The sequence below is a fragment of the Palaemon carinicauda genome, chromosome 24 (assembly GCF_036898095.1).
Source record: "Palaemon carinicauda isolate YSFRI2023 chromosome 24, ASM3689809v2, whole genome shotgun sequence".
In the NCBI taxonomy this organism is placed as follows: domain Eukaryota; kingdom Metazoa; phylum Arthropoda; class Malacostraca; order Decapoda; family Palaemonidae; genus Palaemon; species Palaemon carinicauda.
The window spans coordinates 104,243,768-104,259,992 of record NC_090748.1 but is presented as its reverse complement, the minus strand read 5'-3'; positions in this window follow the sequence as shown (position 1 = coordinate 104,259,992).

Sequence of the window (16,225 nt, the reverse complement as noted above, 5' to 3'; positions counted from 1 at the left end):
GAACATTTTACGTATAAAATTTTCGTTCATTGAACATTTCACGTAAATAAAATTCTGAATCATTAATGGGGGTTTTCGACACTGTATTATGTATCCCAATTCGTGTTTGACCATGGATGAATCTGAGTTTATCACGAAAATGCTTTTAACAATTCAGATTTTATAACAAGAATACTTGATTCGTTCAGATTTCCGCACGATAATACTTGAATCATTCAGATTTCAGCAAAAAAATATTTGAATAATTCAGATTTCACCACGGAAATACCTGAATTATTCAGATTTCAGCACGGAAATACCTGAATTATTCAGATTTCAACAGAAAAATATTCTAATCATTCATATTTCTACACGAAAATACTTGAATAATTCAGTTTTCAATATGAAAATAATCTAATCATGGAAAATTTCTAAGGAAAATACTTGAATCGTTTATATTTTAAAAAGTAAAATCTTGTCATTCAGATTTCAGCGAAAAAACACTTGAATTATTCAGATTACAGCACGGAAATACTTGAATTATACATATTTCAGTACGAAAATACTTGAATCTTTCAGATTTCGGCACAAAAAATACTTGAATCAAACAGATTTCAGAACTAAAATGCTTGAATCATTAAAATTTCGGCAGGAAAATACTTGAATCTTTCAGATTTCAGCCCGAGAATACTTGAATCAATCAGATTTAAAAGTAAAGTACTTGAATCATGCAAATTTCAGCAAGAAAATACTTAAATCTTTCACATCTCAGCGCGAAAATATTTGAATCTTTCAAATTTCTGCCAAAATTACTTGAATCATTCAGATTTCATCACGAAAATACTTGAATCAATCAGATTTTCATCACGAAAATACCTGAGTCATTCCCATTCGAACACTAAAATACTTGAATCATCCAGATTATAGCACGAAAATACTCGAATCATTCAGATTTCTGCCCGAAAATGCTTGAATCTTTCAGATTTAAGCAAGAAAATACTTGAATCAACAGACTCCCTAATGTAGGGATAACGGTGGGAAGAAGAAGAGCAACAACAACAACAACAACAACAACAACAACAAGAGGAAGAAGAAGAAGAAGTCAAGAAGTATAAAACCAAGTTATCAAATCAATTATTATTACTATTATTGTCATCATCATCAGCTCAAGACCCCCATTAGCTATACACTGGTCTCTGGCTCCTAATTTCAGACGGGTTATTAAGCGAGTTTATTATATACCTTAATGGGAATTGCCCAAACCTCTTTAGTGCAGATGTCGGGGAACACAGGACCCATTAGTGGCCTACTAAACAACTATATTAACTACATAAACTGGGATGACATTGCTGCATTGGGAGCAGGGTTGCTAGGTTTTCTGAATGAGAAAAGCCCAACTTCTAATCAATTACAGCATTAAAAGGACAATCCATTAGTAGAAAAAAGGCCAGAAATATAGTATTTAAGGCCCACCTTTTTTTCATATTACTAAAGGCTAAGCAATTTCAAAAAGGCTAAATTTTAGGTTTTTTTGGTCCGACAAAAAGGCCAACCTGGCAACTCTGATTAGGAGGTTGTCCATAATGGGAACTCTAAATGTTACTTGTTTGTTCTATAATGTTAATTTAATCAATCATTTCGGTATCTCCTTCAATCTTATCTCATTGAAATTAATAGAACTATTCTTATTTGAATAAATCCTGGTATCATTTATCAAACTTAATATATAAATTAATTCATATGATATTAGTGTATGCGACCCGTCACCAGACAATGAGTATTCCCTAACCCCCTTACCCGAGGGGCGGGGAGAGACAGTAGTTATAGGTCTGGTAATAACCCCGGACCGTGAGCGGAAAGAAATGTATATAGCCAAACACTTGCTCTTTACTACATGGGGAAAAATTATAACTTAATGTACCGTACATTTCGCAAGCCTATATCCATCTATTGTATAAAATTTAGAAGGAAAGAGGATATAAAGATTATATAGCCTTCCCTCTTTTAAAAGGTTGTTCATCTAGCTTCCTTCATAGTTAAACCATTTAAATAATCTTATTAATTTTTTTTCGAAATTCTTGTTTACCATTTTGAACTTATCTATTCCGAGAAAGAGTCCGTGCTAAATCATTATGGTCTTCCTAGCTTTTTCTCTTGTCATCCAACTTGAGCTTTAATAAACTTTTAATTTCTGTCATATAATTTCTTTATTTTTCCTTTCGAATTATTGTTTTCCATTTGGGATTTCCAAGAAAGAGCCCGTGCTAAATCATTATTCTCTTCCCGGCATTTTCTCTTTTCGTCTAACTTAAGCTCTAATAAACTTTAATTTCTGTCATTTAAACTATAATTTTACTTAATCTATAAAATAAAAACTTATTATGGTTATTTATTTGGCTTACATGCAAATCCTACTCGACTTGAAGGAAACTTAAAAAAACAAAATATATATATATATATATATATATATATATATATATATATATATATATATATATATATATATATATATATATATATATATATATATATATATATATATATATATATAAAATAGTCTTTCTTTAAGGTTTCAAGGCCGCCAATGAATGGCAGAGGCAAGGGACAATGACAATGCTCTACAGACTAACCATACATTCATACGATCAGCGCCAAAGCTTCTCTCCATCCGAACTAGGAGCAGGGAGGGCCAGGCAATGGCTACTGATGACTCAGCAGGTACACCCATAGTCTCCCCTAGAAACCAGCCATCCTTAGCTCACAAGGATGATAAGATTCAAGACACTAAAATAAACTATTAAGTTTAAGCGGGTTTCTATCTCCCATCCGGCAGAACACCAGACAAAGACATTTCCAACAGCCCACAGTAACATCTTAATTAACTTACGAACCTTCTTGAACATTTGCTTTTATGACAAAAGCAATTTGTTTCAGGCTATTTATCAAACCTTTTATGCGACCGAAGCTCAAATAAAACTTTAATCTCGCAATTTTCGTCGACGACACGGTGTAATACACCGGCATTCTCGCTCGCTCTTATGCACAATAAACCTGTTATTGGGCCGTAAAGAATTTTCCATTTTGGATATTAAGACTCTGCAAAGACTCCTTTTAACCCGCTCTCACCACCCCCCCCCCCCCCCACAATAGACACCCTCCTGTAATATACCACTGAGACTTTATTTATTTTGATTATTTTTATTTGGAAATATTTTATCATTTTTTTAATCCGATTAAAAATGTTATTACTGTTTGTTGATCTTTTAATTTGTCAAAATAATAACAAATCCAATAGTATTTATAATAAAGATAATTTAATAGGAATAAACAATAAGATTAAGCAATAAACAAATAATAAAACTCATAATCCTTTACATCATCATCAAAATTCATATACATTATTATTATTATTATTATTATTATTATTATTATTATTATTATTATTACTACTACCAATAATTTCAATACCATCATTATCTTTCTAATACATAGGTACAACCATTATCAAACAACCATTATCAATTCTCATCTCAAACATACTTAAAACAAGTCACTAACAATTTCCCTTCAAAAAACAAAAAGCCATCAGCACCCCCCCCCCCCACTACCTTACAAGACCAACTCGGAATCTCCCTTATCTCCAATTAAAGATGCAGGTTGTGATTGCCAGACTGTGGTTCGAATCCCGTTTAAACTCGTTAGTTCCTTTGATCGCTGCAACCTCACCATACTTGTCCCCTTCGGATGGGTGGTTTGTGGGAGCCTATAGGTCTATCTGCCGAGTCATCAGCAGCCATTGCCTGTCACTCCTTGGTCCTTGCTTGGGTGGAGAAGGGGCTTGGCCGCTGATCATAAGTATATATGGTCGGGGGAATGCCAATGTCCCTTACTCTGCCATTCATGAGCGGCCTTTAAACATCCCCCCCCCCCCCCGCCTAACAACATATGCGGGTCAACGATTTTGGACGGCTAATCGATAGCTCCTCTTTCATAAATCCTCCGACGTGTATCTGCGAATTGTATACACGATTTTTTTACACGATTATATACACGATTGTATACACGATTGTATACACAATTATATACGATTGCACACACGACTGTATACACGATTATATACACGACTGTATACACGATTCTAAACATGACTGTATATACGATTGTATACACGATTCTATACACGACTGTATACACGATTGTATACACGATTGTATACACAATTATATACGATTGCACACACGACTGTATACACGATTATATACACGACTGTATACACGATTCTAAACATGACTGTATATACGATTGTATACACGATTCTAAACACGACTGTATACACGATTGTATACACGACTATACAAGATTGTATACATGGCTGTATATACGATTGTATACACCACTATACACGATTGTATACACAACTGTATACACGACTGTATATGCGATTGTATACACGGCTGTATAAACGACTATACACGGTTGTATACAAAACTGTATACACGATTGTATACACAACTGTATATACGATTGTATGCACGACTATATGAACGACTGTATACAGGATTGTATACACGATCATATACACGACTGTATACACGATTATATACACGACTGTATACACGAATCTATACACGACTATACAAAATTGTATACACGGCTGTATACAGGATTGTATACACATCTGTATACACGATTCTATACACGACTGTATATACGATTGTATGCACGACTATATGAACGACTGTATACACGATTTTATACGTGACTGAAAATACGATTGTATACACGATTCTATACACGACTGTATACACAAGTGTATACACGATTGTATACACGACTGTATACACTATTCTATACACTACTATACGCAATTGTATAGACAAGCGTATACACGATTGTACCGTATACACGACTGTATACAAAATTGTAGACACGACTGTATACAAAATTACATACACAACTGTTTACACAACTGTATACACGACGGCACAGATGATTTCCTTATGAGAGACGCGGAGCATTTTATCTCGGAGCATTGAAGGACGAGAGCATTACCGTTTATTTTTAGGAATGGGGAGGAATTCTATTCAGATGTTATTGGGTTCGGTGTTTCGTTTTTTATGTATATAAAATGATTATTTACTTGTATGTATATGTATGCTTATATGTGTATATATACTGTAAATATACAGTACATATATATACACACGCACAAACACATATATATATATATATATATATATATATATATATATATATATATATATATATATATATATATATATATATATATATATATATATATATATATATATATATACATCTATATATATACATATATATTGATATATATAAATATATATGAATAAATATATATATATATATATATATATATATATATATATATATATATATACATATATAAATATATATTTTATATATATATATATATATATATATATATATATATATATATATATATATACAGAGAGAGAGAGAGAGAGAGAGAGAGAGAGAGAGAGAGAGAGAGAGAGAGAGAGAGAGAGAGAGAGAGACTGGACCTCTTTAAATGTACATTTCCCTAATTTATAAAATCAATAAAAAAAAATGTCAAAACCCACTTAGGTCAAAATCCCCTTTTTTTTTTTCCAAAGCTTTTACTTCATGAGGGAATTAAATCCCCTGCTTGGACAGAACATCAAATATGCAAAACTTTCCATTAACCGCAAACAGAAGCTTCGAACGCAGCATTTACATCTGCCGGACGAAATTCCATTTCATAGTTCCTCCACTGTGAATTACATTATCTTCATATCAAGCGAAATTACATTGGATATTTTTTTTTCTTTAATAAGTGTATATCATGATTTAGCTGTATATAAAATGATAATTATATACTGTATTATTCTATTTCAATCATTCATGGATTCTAGTCATATGTGAGGAATGATTTCTACACTTACGTTCATCTAAGGTACAAATTGGAACTGTTCATGTTAAACTTAAGGTAAGCAATCATATATAGCTATACAAATAAATAACTAATATATATATATATATATATATATATATATATATATATATATGTACATATATATATATATATATATATATATATATATATATATATATATATATATATATATATATATATGTATGTATGTATATATATATATGTGTGTGTGAGTGTGTGTGGGTATGTATATATAAGATATAAATAAAATGAGTACATTATATACATATATATATATATATATATATATATATATATATGTGTGTGTGTGTGTGTGTGTGTGTGTGTGTGTGTGTGTGTGTGTCTGGCCATTTCTTTACAGATTTTCCTTTGTCCTCATTCACCTGACAACACTGAGATTACCAAACAATCCTTCTTCACCCAGGGGGTTAACTACTGCACTGTAATTGTCCAGTGGCTACTTTCTTCTGGGTATGGGTAGAAGAGGCTGTTTAGCTATGGTAAGGACACTCCAAAATCAAACCATTGTTCTCTAATCTTGGGTAATGCAATAACCTCTGTACCATGGTCTTCCACTGTCTTGGGGTAGAGTTCTCTTGCTTCAGGATACACTCGGGCACACTTTTCTCTCGTTTCTCTTCCTCTTGCTTTGTTAAAGTTATCATATTTTATATAGGAAATATCTATCTAATTGTCATTCTTACTAAAATACATTATTTTTCTTGTTTACTTTCCTCACTGGGCTATTTTCCCTATTGGGGCCCTTGGACTTATAGCATCTTGCTTTTACAACTAGGGTTATAGCTTAACAAATAGTAATAATAATAATAATAATAATAATAAACGGATTTTGAGCGAAGCGAAAAATCTATTTTTGGGTGAGATGGCCATGTCGTCCTGATGGAAGTTCCTATAGGGTAGCTTCCTAGGGTATATTACAACTACGGCGATATTCCCAGAGAATTTACCTTAAGGTACCAGAATTCTAACTCCTGGAGCGAGTATCCCTCGTGAAAGGGATATCGCGACATATCAGAGGACGTATTCTAGACACGTCACATGGCAATCTACGACCTGAACAGAGATTCGTCTCGTAGGAGGGAGATTGACGAGATACGAATTCGGGAAAGAAAAAGGGGAGCCGCTCCCAAGGCTTCCCTATCCCCCGATTCGTATGCGTGCCTGGCGCCAATCCTGGCGCCATCTGTATTCCTTGTAGCGTACACGAGGTGCTACAGATACTGTATGTAGGGAGGGGTCCTACAGCCCTTTCTTAAAAAGGCAAGGGCGGGTCCATCAGGACGACATGGCCATCTCACCCAAAAATAGATTTTTCGCTTCGCTCAAAATCCATTTTTTGGGCTCAAGCCATGTCGTCCTGATGGAAGTGTACCAGAGCATTACTGTATCTGTGGATTCTCAGAACGTGCCGTACTCCCCGGAGATATTTATTCCCGGTCGACTAGACCTAGAGACCTAAGATGTTACCGTTATACATCTTTTCAACTAACTATAAACTATGTTAGAGCTTCCTGCCCCCTACAGGGAAGAGTCCTACTAGACTCTGGAAAGTCTCGAAGAGTACATATATCTATGTATGAATACCAGGCAAGCTAATATAGTGGTCTCGCCCTATATTAAGTAAAGCATAGTGACCAGTAATCCGCACAATACTTGTATTGGACAAAGGTTTATATCCGCATAGGAAGAAACTAATAAAACCGCCCTCGTCCCTTTATGGGACGAAGTCCTCCCATTAGGGGACTTACATAAACCAATGCAACATAGCTTGCAAAACAGAACAATTCTATCAGGATTATCCCAGATAAGATACATAGAATTAAAATGCTCAATTATACCAATAAATTGACACAGGTGAAAGAGACGCAAGGTTCTCAAGAACAAGTTTATTGACAGATAATAAACAGACAGGTTAACAACAAATATATATATTTATATAAAAGAGGGTAACCCAAAACTTTAAGCATAAGTATGATAGTAAACAGAACTTGTTTATCTGAAAGAAAAACCATTAAACACCACTTTAATAAGATACCAAGGTATCAAGTCATAAAAAATCTGTATTACAAATCAATCACATTAGCGTTAGAAACGCTTGGCACACATGTCTGAACTTATGCAAGGTTCACCTTTGAAAGAAGGAATAGTCTATATGGGCACTTGGTGCCCTTATTTAGTTTGTAGTACAGTATGTACCTACACACTCACCCTGGACTTAATCGTCCCAATTAAGATCACTGTTCCTCGCAGAGTTAAACAGTAGGGTTAACTACACGACCCACTGCTACCACAGATCTCTTAAGTTCAGCTACTTGCTTCGCATAGTGGCGAAAGAACACCCTGGAAGACTTCCAGCCCGTGTATGAACGGAGATGTTCAAAATCCATACAATTAAAGAAATTTAGGGATGAGGCAACTTTCCTCGGATCGTGACCTGCGGGTGTACTGTCAGGATCCGCTCTGCGAATAAAATATGTCATTTTCGCTCTGAGTTGATTCAGAGATAAATTTGAGCCTGATGTTTCTCCCCTGAATAGTTGACTACCCTTGAAGTCTGAAGTTCTACGAAGATAGACCTTTAGGCATTCTACTGGACATAGAGATGCATCTTCTTTCAGAGGGCAGATTCTCCAGGGACCCCACCTGTTGGTGGGTAACTCATTCTTGGCGAGAAACGTAGGATCCGGAAACAGGTTCAGCTCCCCCCCATCCAGGAACTGAACACGACCTGCCTCTCTCGAGAGGGCTACGATCTCACTAACCCTGGCCCCGGACGCGAGTGCAAATAGGAAAATAACTTTTTGCGTCAAATCCTTTAACGCACATTCTTCATTGCTCAACAAGGAGGCGAAATGAAGAACTTTGTCTAAAGACCATGAGATGGGCTTTGGAGGTGCTGAAGGTCTGAGCCTAGCGCAGGCTTTCGGAACTTTATTAAAGATCTCGTTACCTAGGTCGATCTGGAAGGCAAATAAAATGGGTCTCATCAAAGCCGATTTACACACTGAAATCGTGTTAGCTGCCAATCCTTGGCCATGGAGGTGGATGAAGAAAGATAAGCAGAAATCTGTTGAGATCTCCTGCGGATTCTTTGCCTTTACAAAGGCCACCCATTTTCTCCAAGATGACTCATATTGCCTTCTAGTCGATTTGCACTTGTATTCCTCTAGGAAGTCTATGCTGGCTTTCGAAATCCCGAAGCGCTTTCTCACCGCTAGGGCGAGAAAATCATGAGCTGCAGGGTCTGGGTTTTCTGTAATGAAGCGCAGACAGTCGACTTCTGGACTCGCTGGGTCAGAACTGGATGTGGTAGCGGCACGAACTTCATCTGTAGTTCCAACGCCAAGGGGAACCACATACTGTTCGCCCACTTGTGGGCCACTATTGCCGCTACCCCCCTTGAAGGATCTCAGTTTGTTGAGGACCCTCAACAGAAGGTTGTGAGGAGGGAACAGATAAATCCTGGACCATCTGTTCCAGTCGAGGGACATTGCGTCCACTGCTTCCGCTAAGGGGTCCTCGTACGGGGACACGTACAGGGGCAACTTCTTGTTGTCTTTCGTCGCAAAGAGGTCTATTTGCAGTTCTGGGACTTGATTCAGAATGAAGGAAAATGATCCTGCGTCTAAGGACCATTCCGACTCTATCGGTGTGAACCTGGATAGAGCGTCCGCTGTCACATTGCGGACTCCTTGAAGGTGAACTGCCGACAGGTACCACTTCTTCTTTTCCGCCAATCGGAAAATGGCTAACATCACTTGGTTGAGAGGTGGTGACCTCGACCCTTGTCGATTCAAGCATCTCACAACCACCTCGCTGTCTGTCACCAATCTTATGTGGGTCGAGTGACGCGGGGAGACTTTCTTTAAGGTAAGGAGCACTGCCATAGCTTCTAGAAAGTTTATATGAAAGGTCCTGAATAGCTTGGACCAAGTCCCCTGGACTTTTTTCCGATGAGAGTGACCTCCCCATCCCTCCTTTGAGGCGTCTGAGTGAATCGTCATCGACGGGGGAGGTGGCTGAAGAAGAACCGACTTCTTTAGATGTCTGGCTTGGGACCAAGGTCTGAGAAGAGTACGTAGCCGAGGCGGCACTGGTCTTCTCAGGTCTCTTCGCGCGTTTGATGCATACCTTCTCCAAACTCCGGTTGCATCCTTTAGCTGTGCTCTTAGCACTGGGTCTGTCACTGAAGCAAACTGGAGAGAGCCTAGTACCCTCTCCTGTTCGCGTCTTGATATCCTTTCGGAATCTAGAAGTCTCTTGACAGAGCCCGCTATCTCCTTCCTTTTCTTCATTGGGATGGAGAAACTGTGTGACAAAAGGTCCCAGTGGATTCCCAGCCACTGGAACTTTTGGGATGGAGAAAGTCGAGACTTTTTCTTGTTGATCTTGAAGCCTAGGTACTCTAGGAACTGGATCACCTGACTGGAAGCTTGCAAGCATTCGGTCTCGGATGCTGCCCACACCAGCCAGTCGTCCAGGTAGGCTACTACCTGAATTCCCTTTAGGCGTAATTGTTTGAGAGCTGCGCTCGCAAGCTTCGTGAAAATCCTTGGGGCTATGTTTAGCCCGAATGGCATGGCTCTGAAGGCGTACAGTTTCCGTTGTAGCCTGAACCCTAGGTAGGGGGAGAGTCGACGGCTGATTGGAATGTGCCAATAGGCGTCTGACAAGTCTATAGAGACTGAGTATGCCCTCTTGGGCAGTAAGGTCCTTATGTGTTGCAGTGTTAGCATCTTGAATTTGCAATTCACTATGAACTTGTTGAGTGGTGACAAGTCCAGAATGACTCTGAGCTTTTCCGAGTCTTTCTTGGGAACACAAAACAGCCTCCCTTGGAATTTGATGGACTTCACCTTTCGGATCACATTTTTCTCCAACAGTTCTTGAACGTACTCCTCCAAAATGGGGGTGGAGTGTTGGAAAAACCGAAGGCATGGGGGTGGAGTGCTGTACCAGCTCCAACCCAGTCCATTCTTGAGTAGGCTTTGGGCCCAGGGATCGAAGGTCCAGCGATCCCAAAATTTCATCAGTCTCCCTCCTACCGGTATCATTTCACTTGGACTGCCGTCCTGAGGTCTTGCTTCCCTGACCACGACCACCTCTGAATCCCCTTTCCCTTGAGGGGCGCCTAGACGAGCCTCTGGCTGCTCCTCTAGGTTTTGCACGAAAGGAAGAAGACTGTCCTTCGAACGTTGGGGCGAATGTGGTTGACTGACCTGGCACAGCCTGGGGTACCCACTGAAAGGCAGTCGGGGTTTGTGCCACCATCTGGGGCACTGGAGGCAAAGGCAATTGCAGTTGCTGTTGCTGTCTATAAGGCTTGGCTGGCCGAAATGGTAGCCTAGTCTTCATATTCTTCCTCTTTGGTTGAGGACCCTCATCCGGGGAAGATTTTCTTTTGATAGCCAGGCCCCACTTCTGGAGAAGGTTTCTATTCTCCACGGCGGCCTTATCAACAACCTCTTTGACCACATCGGTAGGGAAAAGGTCTTTTCCCCAAATGTTGGAGGAGATTAACTTCCTTGGCTCGTGTCTCACCGAAGCCCCGGTGAACACGAACTCCCTGCAAGCTCTCCTTGCCTTGACGAAGCTATAAAGGTCCTTCGTCACTGTGGCTAGGTGAGACTTAGCCACTACCATGAACATTTCATGGACCTTGGGGTCACTTGCCATCGTCTCGAGAGTAGTCTGATGAGACATTGAGGCAGCCAGTCTTTCTTTTGTCTCGAACTCTCTTCGTAAAAGAGATTCGGACAGCTTGGGGAGGTCCTCGCCGAATTGCCGTCCGGCAATATCAGCCTCCAACTTTCCCACTGAGAATGTCAGATGGACATCCTTCCAGTCTTTGTGGTCCATAGGTAGAGCCAGCGACAAGGGTTTACACTCCTCCAGGGAGGGGCAAGGCTTGCCGGCCTCGACTGCCTTTAGGACAGCCGCAAACCCTTTCTGTAAAAAGGGGAAGGCTCTATCAGGAGAGGACACAAACGAAGGGAGCTTCTTGCTCAATGCAGCTACCTTCGAATTCGAGAAGCCCCTCTCTTTCATCGCGGATGAAAGTAGGGCTTGAGCTTTAGCGTGGTCCATAATAATGACCTCCTTCGGCTCTGTCTCCTCCCTTGAAGCTGGTTCTTTTCTCAGCCGGACATAGCAGTCCGGATATGATGCCTTGCTGGGCCAGAATTCTACCTCCTCTAGGGGAACTGAACCCAGCTTATCCGAGATGACGATCTTTCCAGTCGTCATCGGCATGTGCTCAGCATACCTCCATGGGTTAGCATCTGAGCATATGGGAAGGTCTTTCACATTGAGCCTTTTCCGGGGCCCATGTGATTCTGCCAGGGACTGCATACGCAGTTCCATTGCAGCCGCCTTCTCCTGATTCTCCTTCTGCATTTGTTGGATCATTCCAACAATCGAAGAGAGGGCCTGTCCCAGTTCTACTGGGAGACCAGCCGATGTTGAGGGGATAGGCTCCGGCATCTGAACCGGAGTAGCCGACACCTCGTCGACCTCATCCACTACGACATCCGGGGTTTGAACTTGATCCTGACCTTCTGCCAGGAGGTCTTCTTCCAAACCTTCGTCCAGGTCAGACATCCTGTCACACAACTGGATGTCTTGCATCGCATCTGCGACTTCCTCGTCCACCTGGACTTGATCTTGAGGGATCTCCTCTTGAGGCTGGGGAATCACTGCCTCAGCTGATGCCTGGGGAAAAAGATACGCCCTCATCTTCTCACTTGGAAGATAAGGGCCAGAGGTGTTCTTCTTGAAGCCCCTTACCCAAGTACGAAGCTTTTCCCTAGCTATATCCCTTGATTCCGCCGTTCTAGGGGAATCAAAAGCCTCAGTAATCAGGTTAGTGCATACAGTACATACCTGAGGGTCCCAATACTGGAGATCATCCTTGGAGACAGCGCATGCTGCGTGTCTCCTACAACACTCATGTCCGCAGAGGTTCTTGCTGCGGACATTGCAGAAAACATTTCTGCACTTCGGAGGGTCCTCCTGTAAAGAGAAGAAATTTCCATGAGTATCAAGTGAACTATGTATCACTGGATATGCATAGTATAGCATAACAATTCATAAAGGAAAGACACACACTTGTGTTTCCCTCACAACCCATTGTTGCAGCCTTCCAGATAATAAAATCAAAATGGTTTATCTCTACTAGAGTAACCAATGCAAGGTTTCCAGAGGAAACAGGTGGAGCTCACACCTAGGCAATGATTTTAAAATCCTGGATAATAGACGGGGAAGAACTCTGCTTCCTGTCTGAGGGCAAGAGCGAAGGGCTGTGCAAGAAAACACAATAGTGATAGAAGATACAGTGCTGTACCTAAACTTTTACTATAGTTTTCTTCTTACTGTATATGCTATACAGAAGAATACTAGTACAGTATAGGAGGATGTGTGCCGGCCTGCCTTTGCCGGCCGGCCCACACCACAATTAGCTTTAAAGTATACTACTTAACAGCTATAGGGCGGCAGCCCTCTGGTTCAAATGCCTGTGCCGGCGGCAGCAGCTGCCGGCCAGCAACAGCCAGTGTTGGCCGGCAATGATTGCCGGCCAGCAACTACACAAGGTAGTACCCAGCTGCCGGCCACACTCTTGGTGACCGGCAGACAAGGACTGACATAAGCCGGCCGGCAAAGGTACAAGACCGATGCCAGCCGGCAGCAAAAGAACCAGAAGACTACACCTGCCCGGCTGCCGGCCTCATAGGCCGGCAGCCGGGACAGGTACAGCACTAGAAGAAAATAGAATGGATGCCGGGATAAGAGTGTACACAACCCCCCAAGCCCGGCAACCGAAAGAGTGCATATAAGGAAGGGGAGAAACTTAATTCAGGCTTCCTTGACCAATGCCGTCCGGCTCTGCCGGCAGGCATGGATGAGGGACCAAGAGAGGTCCGGGCAGCACTCGAAAACATAAGACCCTTGCCGTCCAGCATCTCTGCCGGCCGGCAATGGGCTTAGTCAATTCCACATCCCAACCTATACTAGGTCCAGAAGTAGAATGACAAACAGTACAGTAATACCCCTGCCGGCCAGCTCTGCCGGCCGGCAAGGTACAGTACAGTAATGGCTAGGCCATTACGGAGATAGAGGGGGAAGGGACAAGAGGGTCCTGCCAACCTTGCTTTAGTGACAGATCACCCGCAGCCAAGAACTTTGTCTTAGCCTAAGGGAGATCTAAGGGAAAGGGCCAGCACAGTAGTATAATACCTGCCAGCTTCCAGAGCACCAAAGCAAGGAAGGCGTTGCTACTCCCAAGGGAAGATTTTATCCTCCCCGAGAACAGCAACAGGACTTAGTCTGGTCGATCACACAAGAAGGAATCATAACTACAGAAACCTTCGATAGTGACCTAAGGGAGCTAAGCTCCCTTTGTAAGTGTTAGGTCAGCGAGGGAGACTCTGCCCCAAGCCAGACAACACGGACTCAGACTAAAAACTCTGTTGTTCTGTCCCTCTTTGAACCAGACTCTGCTGGAACAGGAAGGTACAGTAACACCCTAGTATAGTTTTATCGAAAATAAATTCGGAAAAAACCACTTAGGGATAAGCCCAAGGCTTAAACAGAGGGAAAGGGATTGCATACCTTCTCCGAAGAAAAGAAAGCAACCGGGGAGTATAATAAAGTATACTAAGGCTCCCTAAGCAATTAGCCTAGGCACCAAGAGAATCGATTACCTAATTCACCGAAACTCTCACGTATACAATCTTGGAAATATTCCACACAGTCTAAAATGTATAAAATATAGCCTAAAGCTTCAATAAAATTTTAATTACACTCGGAAAAACCAAAATCATGCATTAAGTACTAGGACCAAACGACTAGGCTACATGGCCTAGCGTAGGCCAGAATGGCGAATACTTCGCCAAATAATACTAAGCACGAAAGGAAATCCTATGTAAAGCTAAATAGCTAAAATTTATTAAGCAAAACAACCAGGAATGTCACTCTGACTAACTAATTTATACCTAGCGAGTGACAGTGTCCAGGACACCTCTGGTAGGCTACGGCTCTTGTATCAAAGATTAATCCTATTAATCACTCAAAATTTTACCAAGAGCCTACATTTATACATAACAGACACTATACTCAACTTATCCGAGGTCAACGAAGACGAAGAAGCCATGAAAAGCTGAATAAATCCAAGATTTGCGAGAAAAACAGGAAAAAACACCGAGTTGTTAAGCTACGCAAAAAGGAATACAGATGGCGCCAGGATTGGCGCCAGGCACGCATACGAATCGGGGGATAGGGAAGCCTTGGGAGCGGCTCCCCTTTTTCTTTCCCGAATTCGTATCTCGTCAATCTCCCTCCTACGAGACGAATCTCTGTTCAGGTCGTAGATTGCCATGTGACGTGTCTAGAATACGTCCTCTGATATGTCGCGATATCCCTTTCACGAGGGATACTCGCTCCAGGAGTTAGAATTCTGGTACCCTAAGGTAAATTCTCTGGGAATATCGCCGTAGTTGTAATATACCCTAGGAAGCTACCCTATAGGAACTTCCATCAGGACGACATGGCTTGAGCCCAAAAAAAATATGTATATATATATGTATGTATATATATATATATATATATATATATATATATGATATTATAGATAATCCTAGATATACGAATTATAAATATATATACACATTTATATATATATATAATATATATATATATATATATATATATATATATATATATATATATATATATATATACAAATATATATAATATAAAGTATATATATGTATATATGTATATATGTATATATGTATATATAAATATATATATATATATATATATATATATACATATATATAGATATATGATTTTGTGTAATCCTATATATACGAATTACAAATATATATACACACATTTATATATATATATATATATATATATATATATATATATATATATATATATTATATATATATATATACTATATACACATAAAAATATATATACTTTACATATATATATATATATATATATATATATATATATTTATATATATATATAATATATATATATATAATATATATGTATATATACATAATTATATATACTTTACATATATATATATATATAATATTATATATTTACATATATATATATATATATATATATATATATTATATATAAATAAATATATATATGCATATATACACACACACACGCATATATATATATATATATATATATATATAATATATATATATATATATATATATATAT